General features: G+C 41.5%; 1 protein-coding gene across 8 annotated transcripts in view; it reads left to right on the forward strand.

Moving 5' to 3' along the window:
- Positions 1–19,073, forward strand: part of GDPD5 (glycerophosphodiester phosphodiesterase domain containing 5) — a 200,461-nt gene that overhangs the window by 58,248 nt on the left and 123,140 nt on the right. The window contains exon 1 of one of the 8 annotated variants that reach the window (XM_042458355.1): positions 17,724–17,767. The exons of the other annotated variants lie outside the window; for them this stretch is intronic. The gene's annotated coding sequence lies outside the window, so the exon portion shown is untranslated. Of the gene's footprint in view, positions 1–17,723; positions 17,768–19,073 lie in introns of those variants that run through there. 8 annotated transcript variants of the gene reach the window in all.

Here is a 19,073-nt window from a genome sequence, read left to right on the forward strand (position 1 = left end):
GATCGAAAGATATTTTTATGATTTGAAAAAAGCTTGCCAGTTATAACTCAGCATCCCAGGCTTCTCATTCTTGAAACAGCTGCAAGGCAATCTGTTACTCTGCAGGTAGAGCATGTCCTCAGTGCAGCCTTCAATGATGGGGACTCCTTAGACTGCTGCTAGTAAGGAAAGTGGCAGTGGATAGTCATCTATCTGGACGGGTAAGGCTGTAGTTGCAGACCTCTGCACTGAGAAGAGGGTTGGATTAAATCACCTCTAAGGTCCCTTTCAATTCCACATTCTGTTTACTGCTCCAGGTCCATTGTTGGAGCTTGGCAAAGTTCCTTTTTGAGAACTTAGAGATCCCAGCCAACATGTCCATTGGGAGGTTAAGTCCCCAGACGTAGTCTGTCTGGAAGCAGCAGGCCAACATTTCAAAGGTCTGCACACTGTTCATGAGATATATTTGAACACGTTCAATTGTTCATTATTGCTGTCTCATCTCTATGCCCCATTTTCTTCTGTTTCAAACCAGTAGTAAAACATGAGGTAATGCAAGATGGTGAGAAAACTCACTTCTCTAGTCATTCTTTGGAAGAGCCAAACACTGTATGACAGTTTGGATGCTGCCACATTGCAGATTAAATACAGATTTTTATCGATTTAACTGCCATGGCTCAGTGCTATGGAATACTGGGATTTGTAGTTTGGTGGAGCACCAGGGCTCTCTGCCAGCGAAGGCTAAATATCTCACAAAACTGCACATCCCAGAATTCCATAGCATTGAGCCATGGAATTTAAAGCAATGTCAAACTTTAAAGTTCAACTTAAAACCTAGAGAAGATTCACTACTCCACCAACATGGAAGCTATCAGCTGCCAGTGAACCAGACGCTGCTGATTCACCAGAACAGATGCTTCCTGCAGGTTCCTTTTTAATGAGAAAATACTTTTCATAATTGCTGTCTCCTCTCTTCCCTAACTTTATTTTTCCTTGCTCAGCTGTCAGGCCAAAAGCTAATAACACACTGACAAATTATTGTATGTCTGCGACTTAAGAGCCTTTAATGAACAAACATACACTTAACCTTGTCTTGAGAATTAATCAAGTTTGCAGATGACACAAAACTGGGAGCGGTAGTTAACACAATGGAAGATAGGAAGAGGATGCAAAAGGACCTAGATAAACTAGAAAATTAGGCAGAAATGAATAAAAAGTTCAGTAGAGACAAATGCAAAATTCTATATTAGGCCACAAAAAACAAATGCACAGGTATAGGATAGAGGATACATGGCTCAGCAGTATTACATGCCCAAAGGACCTTGATTATTATTAATGCAGGTTAAAATAGCATTCACCTTCTTTGTTGCAGCATCACGGTGCTGGCTCCTGTTCAGTTTATGATCAATAATAATAATCCCAATGGGATGCTGCAGCTATTTTGTGAATGCTATTTTAGCCTGCATTATAGAAGCATAGTTTCCAAATTGAGAGAATTAATAGTCCCACTATATTCTCCGCTTGTCTGTCCTCATCTAGAGTACTACATTCAGTTCTGGGTGTCTCATTTTAAGAAATGTATAGATAAGTTGGAGGAGGTTCAGGGAAGGACTACAAGGATGATAAGAGGTATGGAGAACAAACCATATGAGGAAAAGTTGGAAGATCTGGGTGGGCATGTTCACCGTGGTGAATAGTAGATAAAGCAGTGATAGGATTGCATCTCTTTAAATACCTCAAGGACTGTCACAAAGAAGAGAGGGCAGGCCTGTTCTCTGCTGCTGTGGAGCCTAGGGCTATGCCTAATGGTTTGATGGTATAGAAGAATAGGTTTTGAATGAACACCAGGAGGAATTTATTGACAATAAGAACAGTTCAGGAATGGAATCAGTTGCCTAGAGAGGTAATGAGGTCTCCTTCTCTGGACATGTTCAAAAAGAGGTGACAGCTACTTTTGGGGATGCTTCAGTTGGAGATCCTGTGTTGACCACAAGGTTGGACTATAGGGTCCAGGGGGACCCTTCCAACTCTGTGTCTCTATGACACTAGGATTCTAATCTGAATGAAAGGTGAAAAGAACATTTTCTACAGAAATAATATGAAAATGAAATTGCATTACAGTAAGAGCAGGGACAGCTGGTGGTGTGATGTCAGTGGGAGGTAAGTTCAAAGGAGTTGTCTAAGGTTCTGAACCAAATGTGTGAGTTGGCTTCAGCATTTTGGATAGCTCCATATAGTTTGCAGATAGAACCTGGAATGGAATCCGTTCAAAATAACAAAGCCCACATTCTTGGAGACCTGATTTCTGGGCTTTATTTTCTTGCAGAACTGTGGCATTTACACACGCCCTGATGCTGGGGGCTGTCCTGGTAAAATAAACTAAATCTAAATCTGTATCTCTGGGCTCATTTGTTTTGAAGGCAGTAACACATTCGGTTACATCAGAAGGACGAAACTTTGTTTCGAAGAACATGTTCAGAATCACATGCCATTTAATTCAGGGATGGGGAACCTTTAATTCATAAGATCTTTTGGACTAGCATCCCCACAATCCCTGACCATTGACCATACTGGGCTGAGAGTTGAAGCCTAAAACATCTGATCAATGGATCAATGATATCCACCTCTCCTTTTAACACAGTTGTTCTCAGCTAGTGAAATGCCTTTGATTGAATACAGAGTTTTCATCACGATTAGAGTGCACTTTCAAAAAGCACAGACTTGCCACCTGCGGATTTGAGCTTCTGTGGATGGCAAACCCTGGCTCTTTAAATGGTCATGCATGCACATGCACCCATTGAAAATAATGGGATCTGAGCATCCATGTTTTTTGCTATCCACAGGGTGAGGGGCAGAACGGATTGTCCCGTAGATAACATGGGGTTACTGTATTAAGTACTTTTTCTATCTGCGTGACAATCTGAAAGTCCAAAATGCCACTTCCAACCCACTCTGTGGGCTTTATCGCTACAAAAGAAGAATTTTAACTGGATAAAAGCATCTTTGGCTGGAGTTTATCACCCAGTGTTGTATCTGTCCTGCTACCGCCTTGCTTTCCATTCATCACTGTAATGCACTGTAATGCACTGTCAATGGGCTCTCAAACTCACTGCTTTTCCATGGCTGCCTTTGTACAATCATTCCCTTCTGCTGCAGTTTGGCTTCTCAGACAGTTGTGTGATGTGAGTGGGCATGATTCTGCTCCTCTTCCCCTCTCCGTCCCTCTCAGTGATTGAGGCAGCCAACACCTTCCAAAAGTTAACTGCTGTGCGCACCTTCAAACAGCAAGCTGGCTTTGAGAGGCGTCATTCCCACCGTTCTTTCTGGAAGGCAGGGTTTGGTAATGTGGAAAACAGATCATGTAACCATGGCTCACCAAAGTGCCATTGTGAGGAAGAGTGTGATAAGAGTAGATGCCAAATAAATATGCTTCCTTTCTTAGACTACTGTGATTGTGGTGAGACAGCAGGCTGGTGTGATAAAGTCCTATGTACCAGAGATTATCTGTATGTGATCTTTGACAAGCTATGAGATGGAGGGTCTGATGAAGCTGTTATTGCTTCTCATGTGGTTGAGTCCAGGTTCTTTTCATATTTATGTTTTGATAATTCACTTACACACACACAATATTGAGTAAGGCAGTGGTTCACAGCCTTCCTAATGCTGCAACCTTTTAATACAGTTCCTCATGTTGTGGTGACCCCCAATCATAAAATTATTCCTAAAACCATTGGAAATATGTGTTTTCCGATGGTCTTCGGTGACCCCGTGAAAGGGTTGTTCAACCCCAAAGGGGTTGCGACCCACAGGCTGAGAACTGCTGGTGTAAGGGTCATATGAATTTAACCTAAAAGCACAAGATCCTGTCTAATCTTAGAAGTTAAGCAGGGTCAGCCCTGGTTAGTATTTGGATGGGAGACAACTGAGGAATGCAGTGAGCACTTAGTATACACTGGGGTTTGTCTCCACACACACACACACACACACACCTCCCCATGGATACCAAAATCCATAGATACTTGTCCCACTATATATAATGGCATAGTAAAATGGTGCCCCTTTATATAAAATGGCAAAATAAAAGTTTGCTTTTTGGTATTTATATATTTTTTGAATATAAATTAGACTCTACTTCCTCTTTCTCTGGAAACATTACTGAAATAGCAACTTAAAAATTAACCAGTTAATTAATCTTTAAGGTGCCAAAAGGCCATTTTGGTTTTGCTCCAATTTATTCTCATTGATGTCCCTCTGGACTTTTCAGCCTATTTTGTGTGTTTTTTGTCGTTGTCCTTTTGTTTAGCAGTTCCCTGTAAATGTCTTATTGAAGTGTCAAAATGCAATGTACAAAGATAATGTGATAAACTAGTGGATTAAACAAAAAGAAACTGTGAGGTGATTACAATTCTGCAATATGCTTATCTTGCCTTGGGTTGGAAAATATACATGTTTAAATAAATCAGTGACTTCACTGTTTCTATTCTTTGCTGTTCTTTTAAAAAGATGCTTGATTGAAAAAAATGTTACCTTATAATGAATTTCTTTGTACTTTATTATGATAAAATCAGTACAATTCAGATATATTTGGTTCATGTTTAAGAGTTAGATAGGCAGTTTGAGTGGCCCTTAATTTTATAAATGGCTTCCACAAAACAAAAATTGGAATAGTGTGGTGTAGTGGTTGGAGCATTGGACTACCGCTCTGGACAGCATGGTTTGATTCCCTGCTCAGTCATGGAAACCCATTGGGTGACCTTTGGCAAGTCACACACTCTCAGCCCCAGAGAAACCCATGAAAGATTCCATAAAGCAGAAATGACTTGAGCAAAGTGTAGAAGACAGGAACTCCCAGATAAAGAATTGCATATCGCTGGGTTTGTTTACATGGTGTTTCATGTTCTCTTGCTTCACCCTGGTAAAACCTACTCTTTGACATCAGTGGAGATACAGAGACACTACCATATATACTTGTGTACAAGTCAACCTCATATATAAGTCAAGAGAAGGGTCAAAATCCTGGGTTTTGATATGACCCATGGATAAGTCAAGGCTAAAACTTAGGGGGCTATAAGGGAGGATGGAAAGGGGGAAATACCACTTCCATCCCTCCTTCTCCTTCTCTGGACCTCTCCCAACCAATTCCCAGGTGCTGGAGGAGAGATTTTAACATCGGATTGAGAAAGGAAGCAAGTGGATTTAAATGGAGAGTTGTTTCCATAGGAAGACAGTCTTGCAAAATGGACTGGAGACAGAAGCAAATGGTTTTAAATGGAGAGGTTTTTTTTTTCCATAGGAAGCAAAGTCTTGCAAAAGGGAACAGAGAGATGGTTTCAAATGGAGAGTTGTGTGTGTGTGTGTGTGTGTGTGTAACGTCAGTTCTTGCAAAAGGGACCAGAGAGAGAAGCAAGTGGATTTAAATGGGGAGTTTTTTCTGATAGGAAGCAAAGGCTTGCAAAAAAGACTGGAGGAGGAAGGAATTGGTGTTCAGTGGAGATTGGAGCATCAGGCTTGCTTGCTATAAAATAATAATAATAATAATAATAATAATAATAATAATAATAATAATAATAATAATAATATATTTATATACCGCCTTTCCAAAAAGATCAAAGTGGTTTACAAAATTACATAAAACGCATAAAATGCATAAACCTTTCTAAGCACTACTGATGTATTGACCCTTATATAAGTCTACCCAAAATTTTAGGGTCAATTTTGGGACGTAAATTTCTCGATTTACAGTCAAGTACAGTATATATGTAAGTCTTGGATGGGAAAAATATGATGGAAGGAAGGGAATACAGTGTAGTCGATTCACTCGAGAGTTCAGAATAATAAATGAATTGTCTCCCTCCCCCGCCTCCCCAGCAAATGCCTTGAAAGCACTTTGTCTAAAAGATGCTGGAGTCATCCACTAAGTGATTTCATGATTCCCTCATGGTTTCGCTTTATGAAAGCTAGATAGAATGGCCACTAATGAAAAGAGCTGGTAAACTGCCTTTTATATTCCTTCTCCTATCCTCCAGTACAACCTAGTATCTCAAATATAGGACAGGATAGCAATCTATTTGTTCTCTCTCTCTGTTTTTCAGGGCCTTACCATTTTGCAATTTGGCATTTTTGCTTTATGGAATTGTAGGGACTGCATGTCCCAGGTCAATGGGGGTGGCGACACCATGAGTTACTATGTCGGGGGATGCCAAACCTAGTGTGGCTGGGGATTCTGGAAGTTGCAGTTTAGCAGCACCAGGGGTGTGCATGATTCCCATCTGATGCAGAGCAGACTGGTACCCTGCTGGTGCATACGTTTACAATCCTATCATCCCCAGCCAGCAATGACCAATTCTGGCTAAAAGCAGATGTAATAATACTTCAACCTGCATTTCTTTTAGAGAAATTTGGTGCATGAGGGCTTTCTGGGTATTACAGAGGATTCTGAGCTCCATGGCAATACTGGTCTGTTTGTGTGTGTGCGTGTGTTTGTGCATAAGTGTAGAAATCTGGACACGTTATCCTTTAGCTTGCCCTGCTAATACACTTCTGGGTACTGTGCCTCCCTGGTTTCTCTCCCCCACTGGGGCTGTTTGCTCTCCTTTCACCCCACTGGCATTTCTTCCCTACCAACATTTGGTCTAGCTTTGCTCTGCTTCCCCCATCAAGGGGGGAGCAGGCTGGGTTTTTCTTTCTTTCTTTTAACTAAGATTTTGAGTGTTTCAGATCATTTTTGGACAAATGAACATGGCTTGTGCTGCTGCTGACAGCGTACCCCACAAACCCAGCATACCCAACCCAGCGTACCCAAGAAATACACTCCTGTAGTTATGCCCTGCAAGTGACGATCAATACCGGAAGGCAAGCTGTCCTTGAAGGAACCTTGTTTGCAGTTATTGATGGTTTTACAGAATTATTAGCATTTTAATCTCTATAAATGGCTATTTCTTTAAATGGCTGTCTTTTCATTTTGATTTTCTCTTACCATTTTCATTGTGTTTTGTCTTATTGATTTCTGTATTGGATGTGTGTGTGTGTGTGTGTGTGTTTGGTTTATGGATTTTCCCTCCAATAGAAGAGTTGGTAGTGCTGGTCACCAATTTGGGAGTGAGGCCATTGGCTTTTGGCCAACTTTTGATAAGTACTTTGCATATCTCTCCTTACTTTCACTAAGAACACAGTTGTCTTTCCTAGCTAGGTGTTAGATGGAACCCCCCCTCCCCTTGTGTTCCATTCTTTGATTTGGATCTGCTGAATTCCAGGGACATGGCTATGCACTTGTCCAGAGTTGCAAATGCACTTTTCCCTGCCATAAAATATTTTGAGGACTATGTAATGGATTATACAATAAAACAGTTATTGCAGGGACATAGTGATTTCAGCCATAGGTGATGAGATAACTCTGGAGAGGAGTCAGGCATGAGTCGACTATTCAAGGGGCAGTATGGGAACGAGAGGGGCAAATGTGTTTATTAATTGTGACGAATGAGAATTGATCCTGCTGTGATTTTGAAAACGTGTGTAGTGTTGTTGTTGTTGCTGCTGCTGCTGTGTGCCTTCAAGTCGTTTCCAACTTGTGGCAACTCTAAGGCAACCTTATCATGAGTTTTCTTGACAAGATTTGTTGATGCCTTGCTGTTGCCTTCCTCTGAGGTTGAGAGAGTGTGACTTGCCCAAGATCACCCAGTGGGTTTCATGGCCAAGCTGGGATTCAAACCGTATTCTCCAGAGTTGCAGTCCAACACTCAAACCACTACTCTACTTTGGCTGTTTAATTAGGCAATGTTAATGCTGGGTGTTTAGTTCTGACCATGAACATTTCTGGACTGGATCTGTAGTTACTGAATAAAGGTTTATTGAGTTTCATTACTGAAGCCTGAATTTCTGAACTTGGTTCCTGATGGACCTGACAGCACCTGATGAACTCTACTCCTTCCCACCCACATCCAGTTCTGAAATCTGAGAGGGCCTTTGCAAGATGTACAGACTCCTGCATCCATGGATGCCTTGATACCATTTTAAATTTTCCCATACTACCTTGGAAAAGTAGGCAGCTGAACAGACAGTAGGAGAAAAAGGAGGCTGCATTACAGATGGACTGGCTCAATAAAGGAATCCAGGGCCCTGAGATTGCAAGATACAAGCAGGGCTGTTATTAACAGGATTTATCAATGTGGTCTTTCATAGAGTTGCCATAAGTTGAAGTCAACTTGATGGGACCATACATTGTAACATACCTTGGTACAATATTTCACTAGGCATCCCAGGGCAAGATGGGAGCGTTTAAAAAGGGCAGTGGTCTCCCAGCCCCCTAGACTAGAGTCAGTAGTAGTTAGATACCACTCAATTGCTTGGAACCTGAGCAAAAGTTGGGAAATAGGCAATAGGCTGAGTTAGGCTGTCCTAGACAGACAAATCCCTATTATAAAGTGGCTGCTCTGGCCAGAGGGATTTGGGGAGTTCGTATAAGCAGCATTTCCAGATTCTGGAGTAGTGGAGGTTGATGCTGGCCCACAAAATATTTTAAGATAATTTAAGGTAAATAGAATGCTGATCCAACTGGACTTCATTTCACTTGAGATAAGCAATCTTGTAATTGGAGATTAGCGCACAGCTAAAAACGCAATTTACTGCTGCCGATTTCAATTTGAATTTGGGATACATCTGGATTTTTTCACATGCATTTTGCTGCCGATGCCGGCTTTGCAAATCGGCCGTCTGAGCTTGGATTCTAGCCAGAAGTTTGCAGCCAGCATTGGCTACAAAACACATGTGATAAAATCCAGAATACCTTGAATTCGAACTGAAATCAGCAGCAGTAAGTTGAGTTTTTTTAAGCTGTTCACTAATCTCCATTGTCTGACTTACACAAATTTTGGGCTGCTCTTTGGCTTTCTCTGGAGGAATTAATTGGGTGCTTCTAAGAAGACTATCAGCTCTAGCAATGAAGCTTCTGGAGAGCTTGCAAACTCATCTGCAGGAAATAATAATAATTAAAAAGAAAGATTTATTTTTGGTAATCTTGATTTGTTCCCCAGTGTGTGAGATGGGAAGCAATTTTCTAATGAGTTCATAATAATTGCAAATGTGTTTCTCACCCAATTATGTGGATCTTTAATAAGCTCCAGCAATAGGTTTTGTGTTCTGTTTTTTTAAAAACGCCATGGTTACCCATGCCAAACACACCTGGCTAATTGGCTATGAGTTGTATTGCCTCTTCTCTCAATGATTAATGCGCTGGGGTGTTTAAGGGCTCCTTCAAACTAACAGCAGACATAGCAGGGGCTTCTAATCTTGTCTTTTTCGAATAGTTGGCAGAGCTTTCTCCACCTACATAGTCAAGCTTGATGCTTGTGTTTATTTGGAGTATTTTATTAGCTTCTATTCAGCAAACATTTTTATGCCAAGTAAACTAACCATGCTGAGATATTGGCCATAATAACCACTGCTGGCTGGGTTTAGGGAAGCAGCATTCAGCGTTTTAAACTAGCAATCTGTCTTTTGTCCAAACATGCATTTAAGAACATAATATTTAATATTTTTAAAGCCATTTATTTGCAGAATCCCCCAGTTAGCATGGCCAGTGTCCATGCTGGCTGGTTATTTTTGGGAGCTGTAGTTTTAACAATATAATGTTTGCAAGTTACATATATACTGTATGTATGCTGATCGTTGTATGCATTCCTCACCCCATTTTGGAACTCATCTGTTTAAATGATGCTTGTGGTTGAAACGGGAGGAAAATCTACCCAAGCTGTTGTTTGTGGTCCTGGTTAGCTCTGGTTCAAGTCACAAATAGCCAACTGTTGCACCAGTATGTGGACATTGCACTGAGGTGGAGACAAGGAAGGGGTCAGGTGAAGCAGTCAGATGCAGGTACCTTGGGCCAGGTGAGCCACCAGTGCTGTTGCTGGCCATAACATTTTTTGTTGAAGGCTTGCAAATTAATCACAAAAAATGTATGAGTGGTCAGTTGCACCATCACTCATTATACACCCAGTAGAGTGAAATGACGATAAACATTTCACTCTACTGACCGACAATACAACTGATTTAATAAAAATACTAACAAACTGGCCAGTCCAACAGAAGGCCATATGCGGACGGAGGAGAAAGAGGATATGTATGGGGGACACCATGAATGTGTTGTGCCCATGTGTCACGGGGTCACCAATGCACCATACAGGCAGTCGATCGGTTGTGTGATTGAGTGGCCAGTCATGCATGTGAGGGTCCACTGGGCAGGTGGCTTGGGGTGATGATTGGCAGTTACTGATAACTGTGTACTGGAGATGCATGCATTTGCGGGGAATGAGAAAAATTGGCATGGCTTGTAGCTGCAAACACTCTGTTATTTTGGGTCCTTCCTTGGAACGGATGGTGCAGACTGCATGTCAGTTGTTGCCCATTGGGGAGCCAGCAGTGTGGTTAGTGCATTCACCCCTTGAATTGGGAAACTCCAGGGCAACTGGATTTCCTGTTCTATCTGTTTCCTGCCAGTGGTGTCCTTGCACCTGGTGTCACCCGGTGTGTGGGGGGGGGCAAGGTTTCTGGGTATGGGTCTTCTAGGGGCAGGGCTTCCAGGGGCAGCATGTGCTCCCTCCCTCCATGCTGTCCCATCCTTTTCCTGATGAGGAAAAGGATGGTACAGGACAGCATGTAGGGGGAGTGCACAGGGATGGCATGGAGGAATGGGGAGATTGCAGGGATGGCATAGTCCCAACTGGGTGTCACGTGGTGTGGGCTGCACCAACGCATCTCCCAGTGATGTCACTGCTCCTGGCTTGTGATGCCCTTAAAATCTATTATTTATTTATTTATTTATTGAATTTATATCCACCTTTCTCCCAAAATGGGATTCAAGGTAGTGAGTCCTAAGAGAATAGGGAGACACTGTAAAAGATGTCTATTTGTTCTGTCTGTTTGGATCAATGATGGCAGGTGGATGAATTGCTGGCGATTTTGTGCATGATGGTGATTCTATTCTCAGTTCATTCAATCAATTGATCAAGATTTTACTACAGTCAACAAATGATAAGGGAAACACGCACTCCCCCCACGCTCCCCCCTCACATCTTACACACCTGGAAACAAAAAATGTGAGCAAACTATATTGGAAAGTAAGAACAGACCATATTAAAAGAGAACAGTGGGATTTAATTAAGTACCCAGTTTCCCCAGTGGCTGTAGTGGACCTGTATTTCCCCGATCCATTGCCTGCATTTTTCATCATTTGCATTTTAAAATGCATACATTATTTTATGCATGGAATAACTGTGTTCAGGTACTTAATGGAATATGTGGAGGATAAAAGGGGAAAGAGACATGGGCGGTATGTATGCATTGTTTTGCAATGTCTCCAAGCAACTGGAACAGGTTAGGCCTTAGCATGTTGAGTGCAAGGATCTGAAGAGGCTGGATGAGGTTACAAAACTCCAATGAATGCCAGCTTTTGAAACACTATTTTCTCCCCATATAAGCCTGCTTGAGTTTTAAGATCTTTTAAGAGACTTTGTTTTTATGGTCCCACCACAATCACAAGTACATTTAGTGAGGGCATCTTGGTGGCAGCTTCCAAGCTGTGAAAGATATGGTTGGTCCTACTCTGTTTGCTTTTTGCCTGCAGGCAAAGACTTTTTTATTTAGGCATGCCTTTGCCTCTTATCTCCTGTGGCAGAAAGGTGTTTTAATGTGGTGCCATGCACTTTTGTCATTTTAAAACCATGCTTTAACTCCCTGACAGCATCTGCACTGCAGAAATAATCCAATTGACACTGCTTTAATTGCCATGGTTCAATGCTATGGAATCCTGGGGTTTGTAGTTTGTTTTGTCACTGAAGCTCTCTGACAGAGAAGGCTAAATATCTCACAAAACTACAATTTCCAGAATTCCAAAGCAATGAGCCATGACATTTACAAGTAGTGTTAACATGGATTATTTCTGCAGTGCGGTTGCTGCCTAAGACTTGTCTGAGAGTGGAAGATGTTGCCACTGGAGTATAGCAAGTCTCCTCCTTTGCAGATTTTAAAATGAAGGCTGGATGGCCATCTGTCAGGAATGCTTGGATGGTGTATTCCTGCACGGCAGAATAGTGTTGCACTGGAGGACCCTTAGGGGTCTTTTCTAATTCCATAAATCTATGAAATGTGTTTTAAATTTTTGCTTATTTAATTGTATTTTAAACTTTTCTTAAATAATATAAATTTAGCTGAACTTTGTTTTAATCTCTAATTGTTGTAAGCCACCTTGAGTCCTGTGTTGGGAGAGAGAGGTATATAAATGGCTGTCACTCCAGTCATTGAAAACGCCTACATAGGACTTTTTTCTTCTTTATTTCTCCAAAATATGCCATAAGTTTCACAGAAATGCAGATTACTGAGGATTGCTATCTTGTCTTCTCACAATGAGTTTTAGGGGGCACAAAACAACTACTTCCATTGAGACTGTCAAACCCGATGGAATTATTTTCCTTCCCTAAAATTCTGAAGCTTCCCTGTAACTGAACAGTCGTAAGGTGATGCTCTGAGACCCAGAACATCAACCTACTTTTGCTCACTTGTGAATGGCTTCAGTATGCCATTGCATGCATTCTTCAAATTAACTTCCCAGGTTCTGCCTATTTGGAAGCCAGGCTAGCTCTCTTCAGATGAGAGCACGCTCCAGAGAATCAGAGAATCATAGGGTTGGAAGGGAAACCAAGGGCCTTGCAGGGATACACAACTAAAGTACCCCTGAAAGATGCACATCCAACCACTGTTTAAAGACCTCCAAACTTCCATGGGAGAAAGAGAATGGGTGGCCATTAATTAATAAATGTTCCTGTTTGAGAAATGGAGGTTGTTGTGTCTGAGATCTCCCCAAGCCCAGCAATTCCATACAATGCATAATGATCCCCAAAATTCGGTCTTCCAGATGTTTTTCACTTTATTCCCCAGAATTCCTGACTGTTGTGTTGGCATGGACTTCTGGGAACTGAAGTCCAAAACAGCTGGAGGACCAAAGTTTGGGGACCATTGTCTGCTGATCCCAACAGACATTTTTCTAGTGTGGCTTATTAGGATTAATTTATTCTCTGCCCTTTCACTAAATAATGTAGCAAGACAACTAGTAATAAATGAATAACAACAATCTCTAAGCAAAGAAAGATTCATTCCAGGTCATTGTAAAATGATACTTTATTGATAAGAGAATGTTGGGTTTTGAAAGTGGGAAGAAATTAAAACTATATCAGGTTATGTTTTGCCATTGTATTGTTTATCAATAATATTTTGCTGTGATTTTGGGCATGTCATATTTTCTCAACCTCAGAGGATGGCAATAGCAAACCCTGTCTGAAGGAACTTGCCAAGAAAACCCTGTAATATGTTCACCTCAGGGTTGCCATAAGTCAGAAATAACTTGAGTGCACACAGTGTGCACAACAGTATATTGGATATGGTGCATATGATTTTGTTGTTATGTGCCTTCAAGTAGTTTCCAACTTACGGTGACCCAAATTTTCACTTTAACCACATGAAAAGATGTACATGTATATACATTTAAGCTGTGGGTATGATGTATGTGTGTATGCATGTGCTGTGTGCTTTCAAGTTGTTTCTGAGTTACGGCAAAGCTAAGGAGAGCCTATCATGGGCTTTTCTTGGGAAGATTTGTTCAGCGGAAGTTTGTCTTTGCCTTTCCCTGAGGCTGAGAGCATGTGTCACCCAGTGGGTTTCATTGCCAAGCTGGGAACTGAACCCTGGTTTCCAACACTCAAACCACTATGATACACTGGCTTAATTTAAAGGCATAATTTTAGTTTTGCTCATTGTTTATGCCACACAACTATTGCTGTTACATTCAGTGATACATGAGAATTATGATTTAGGAGCAATATTAATATAAAAAACATGAGTAAGGATTCTGTATGGTGTGGTATAGGAGGAGGTCAGTGCAGAGGGTGACACCAAGAGTAACCCCACGGGGTGATGCCAACCCTAGTACTGCCGCTGGATCAGTCTGACCCAAAAAAAGCTTTCTGATATCTGTTACTGATGAGGATGCAAACTCATGAAATGAGGACATGGGACAGCTCCTTTCTCCCTTGATTCATGTACTCCTTTGCCAGCATTTATATTGCCATTCAGCAAAATGATTTGGGGAATCTCCCAGGAGATGAAGCTATATATTGTTCAGAAGGGAGGCTTTGATAGTGTGGCACCGGTGACTTTCTCCTCTTTGTTCTCTTTTTTTACATTGCACATTGCAAAATGTGAATAATTAATTTCCCCTTGTCTTTCTCCCTGTTTTATTTCTGTCCCTGTAACGCTAACCACCGGAGGCTTGAATCATTCATAGACTTCGCTCTCACATTTGCATGGCAGAGTAGAGGGTGCTAGGAGAAGCAAGGGTTGACGAAACAGAGAAAGAGGGCTGGGGAGCAGCTTTTTTGGGGGAAAGCCCACAGATCTTGAGGATGTGATAAGTTTGGAGGGAAAATGTTTGCTCAAGCCTACTTTCTAGCAAGTAGGCTGCTGGTTGGTGTTGAATTTCCATTATTATTATTATTATTATTATTATTAACCTTTATTTATGAAGCGCTGTAAATTTACACAGCGCTGTACATACAATCTTTTTAGTTAGACGATTCCCTGCCCTCGGGCTTACAATCTAAAAAGACATGACACAGAAGGAGAAGGGGGCGGTGGAGGGAAAAGGTAAGAGGTCCAGCAGTTCCTCTCTACCTCCAAGGCCTGGACCAAGGCAGATGGACTGGAGGGAGGGCTTGGCTTCATAATGGATGGTTAATCTTCTTCCAGGGAAAATACATACTCTCAAGTAGGATAATACATATACAATACATAGCAATACAGGAAATGGTTTGCTAAACAGGCACCAAAAGAACATCAAATAGTAAGTGACAATTATGCAATGCCTGGGAAGGCTTCTCTGAACAGGATGGTTTTCAACTCCGTTTGAAGCTGGTTAAAGAAGTGATGGCTCTTGCTTGTGGGGGAAGAAGGTTCCAGGAGTGAGGGGCAGCAAGTGAAAAGGGGTGAATCCGGGATGTGGCAGAGGAAATCCTGGGCTGAGACAGTATTATACATGTCTCCGTTTTGGAGTTCTCTTTATGACTTAGAGGTTGTTGTTGCTGTTAATCTCCTTTGAGTCAACTTTGACCTTTGGTGACCCTATGAAGGAGAGACCTTCAAATCCTCCTATTCTTGACTGCCCTGCTCTGCTCTTGCAGATTCATGGCTGTGGTTTCTCTGATTGAATCCATGCATCTGGTACAGTAAGTGATCTTTCTCCTTTCCTATTGCCCTCAACTTTACCAAAAATTATAGACTTTCCCAGTGGTGTATTCAAATCTTTTAGTCTAAATCTCAAGTCTGTATCTTCAAGTCTCAAGTCAAGTTCTTGTAAGATACTTTCAAGTCAAGTCCAAAAGAAAATCTCAAGTCTGGGGGCCAGCTTTTAAAGTGGGGTGCATTTCTTGGAAAGGAATAGCCAACACATTAAGATATGGGCTTCAGGTGAGGGTTGAAGTCTGCTCAACACTTTTTCCCCACTGCACATCAGAGGAGGCTTCTAAAGCCTTTCAGAAGCTTTAGAAGGATCCTTCCACCTCAAGCCCATTGCCTAATGCATTTGCTGGTCCCTCCAAGGGACGTGCCCTGCGCTCTGTGGGCAAGTCTTGTCTGCTGGTCAAAGTGAATGGCACCAGCAAGTCAGTCACTAAAAATATACAAGTCTCAAGTCAAGTTGAGCCAGTGTGCCATTTTTGCCAAGTCAAGTCCAAGTCTAGTCATTGAAGTGATTTAAGTCTGGGTCAGTTGACTTAAGTCTAACATCACTGGTCTTTTCTAGTGAATCCTTTCTTCTCATGATATGACCAAATTACAACAACCTCAATTTAGTCATCTTTGCTTCTAGGAGAGTTTGGGTTTGATTTGCTCTAGGATGCATTTATTGGTCTTTTTAGCCATCTGCAGTATTCACAGAACTCTTCTCCAGTACCACATCTCAAATGAGTTGATTTTCTTCTTATCAGCTTTAATAAGGGTAACCCAAGGTAAGGTGGCAGAGACATTGTTGCTACTGCTCCCCCCCCCCCCTCCCTAAGCTGCAAATGAATAGCATTGGTTTGTATGAGCAAACAATCCTTGATAAAAATAGATGAGTCCCTTTAATATGGACTTTGTATGTTATGGAAAGTGCAGTTTCTGTTGTGCTTGTGGGCTTAACCCCATGGGCAGCTGGTTTTAATTTGGGATGTAGTGCTGGAGAAGAGTGCTGAGGATAGCATGGACCACCAAAAAGACAAACAAATGGGTCATAGAACAGATCAAGCCTGAAATCTCCCTGGAAGCCAAGGTGATGAAACTGAGGTTGTCAAAGAAGGCAGTACTTACTAAATAAGAAATGAGAGGAAGACGGCATGCCAGATGGTGGGACTTTATCAGGGAGCACACAGACATGAATTTGCAGGACCTAAGCAAAGTAGTGGACAATAGGAAAGCTTGGGGATGTCTCATCTACAGGATCACCATGAGTCAAGGTTGACTTGAAGGCAATTAACAACAAAGTGGTTGTGTGCCAGATAGGTCTTTTGTCTGACCCAGTCTAGTCCTTTATATATTTCTAGCTTTCTAACAGTGAGGGGAAGGAGTTCTTCCTCCAGAGGTGTAGGACCTGCCAGTTAATTGGAACCTATCTGTGTCTTGAGATCTTCTGGAGAGGCCCTTCTTTTTATCTTGTCATTGCTTCAGGTGCATGTTTTCCAGGACATGTCCTACATTTCAGCCTTCTGTCCAAGAGGAGTTCCAAAATATCCTCTATTTTGAGCAAGAGTAGTGGTGATTTTGGGGTTATTCCTTGTTCTACTCTGGAGTAAGATATTTTTTCTTAATATTACTCCTACTCCTACTCCTGTAAAAAAAAAAAAACTTTACTCCTTCTCCTACTCACCAGTCCTGGGATCCTGGGATTTATAGTTTAGCGAGGCACCACCATTCTTTGGCATAGAAGGCCAAAGCCCTTGTGAAACTACAAACTCCAGCTTTCCATAGGATGGAGCTACCGCACTTGAAAGTAATGTCAAAACTGTGTTATTTCTATGGTGCAGACTCATCAGCATTGTTTGAGGAGGTGCATGAGTTTGTGACACAAAGCTGCCTCCTGATTACAACGGCTGTATCAAATCCCACCTTGACCTTAATATGCCCGGTACATGGCTTGATCTGATCGCTTCCAGGTGCAGAGCAAAGGTGTTGTATCCCATTGCTTCCTCAACGAAAAAGCTGGCCGTTTCTCCCCTGAGTGCGAGATCTGTCTCATCACACCAAGGCAGGTGTCCTTTCCTCTTTCTTGGCAGCTTCTGCCCCTTGCAATGGACACCTGCTTCCTGTCTGCTTCTAATGTATGATCTGCTGCTTTTTACAACTTTCTAATTATAACTACTGCTGCTGTCAGTCTTTCCCTGGTTGATGCTACCTATCTCCTCCGTTTCCCTTCCATCCTATATTTCAGAGCTTTGAAACAATGAGTCAAAAAAGTAATGCAGTTACCTGTAATGAATTAAGCTGCGTTATTTTTTTAATAGGACAGATTAATGAATTCTTGAGTCCCTATAATGGGAGAAAGGCAAGATATAAGAAAATAAAATAATAAAAAATATTTATTAGAAAAATTAAATTTCAAATGTAATGCAACTGGTAGGAATGGAATTAATATATTGTTATACTGAGTGTTGTTTTTTGGTTACTTCTAGATGTTACATCTGAGGACATTTCTGGAAGGATGGGGATTTTTCAGGTTTTATGTCATTTTCTTTGTTTCTCTTCTTCCAAAACCATCAAAAAGCAACAAAGTAATGCAGCATTACATATAAAATTAAAAATAAACAAATGCACACAAAAAACAAACATAAACACAGCTATTCCAATATGCAACGTTACTTTCTAAACATAGCACTAAGTAAACCAACATGCTATTTTTTAAACGCTGCAGTGAGCACCGTCAGTGGTTTGCTTTTCTTAATAAAAAAATGCAATGGGAACAAATTATTTTTTAAAAAAGTAGTTTCTCTATTTTATTTAATTAATTTTATTTATATGCCACCTTTCACTTGGAGTGGGATCCAAGGCAGCGCCAGGGAGAAAGCAGTGAAAAATCTAACAATGCAGTTTTAAAAACTATTAAAATAATCTAATTTAAAAATAAATAAAATTATTTTAAAAGGATATAACATTTTTTTAAAAAAAATAAAGCACACACCCAATGATTCTATGATTCTAAAACTTGCTTCAACAAAAAGCTCTTCGCCTTCTGCCAAAAGGAAGGCAGGAAGGAGGTCAGACTGGTTTCTTGTGGAAGGGAGTTCCAGAGGTTGGGAACAGTCACTGAGAAAGCTCTCTCTTGTGTCCTCACCAAGCGAGACTGTGATGGCGGTGGGACCGAGAGAAAGCCTTTCCCATAAGATCGTAGGACTCTTGACCCGTCACTTCAGATGAGGAATCAGGTGAATGCAACGGTCAAGAGCGCCTGCTATCAGCTTCGGCTGATATGCCAGCTGCGTCCTTTCCTGGAACGGGGAGACTTCGAAACCGTAGTACAAGACTTGATTTTTGCAATGCGCTCTACATGGGGCTACCCTTGTGCCTAGTCCGGAAACTCCAGTTGGTACAGAATCTGGCAGCCAGGTTGGTCACAGGAACAGCAAGGAGTGACCATATAACACCAATATTGAAGTCACTCCACTGGCTGCCTATCAGTTTCCGGGCATAGTACAAAGTGTTGGTTATCACCCTTAAAGCCCTACATGGCTTGGGCCCAACCTATCTAAGGGAACACCTCCTTCCATACAATCCGCCTCGTACACTCAGGTCCTCTGGGAGGAATTTGCTTCAGCCCTTAAAGACAAGGTTGACTGCGACCTCCCAGAGGACATTCTCTGCAGCCGCTCCCAACTTATGGAATGGCCTGCCGGACGAGATCAGTCACATTAACAATCTAGAGAGCTTTAATAAGACTTCCCATCCAGTGAACTCTGCCCATGATGATTTTTATTTAGTTTAGTCGGTTTTAATGTGTAGTTTTTAATCTTACATTGTTTAATCTT

Source organism: Sceloporus undulatus, chromosome 3, assembly GCF_019175285.1.
Source record: "Sceloporus undulatus isolate JIND9_A2432 ecotype Alabama chromosome 3, SceUnd_v1.1, whole genome shotgun sequence".
NCBI lineage: Eukaryota > Metazoa > Chordata > Lepidosauria > Squamata > Phrynosomatidae > Sceloporus > Sceloporus undulatus.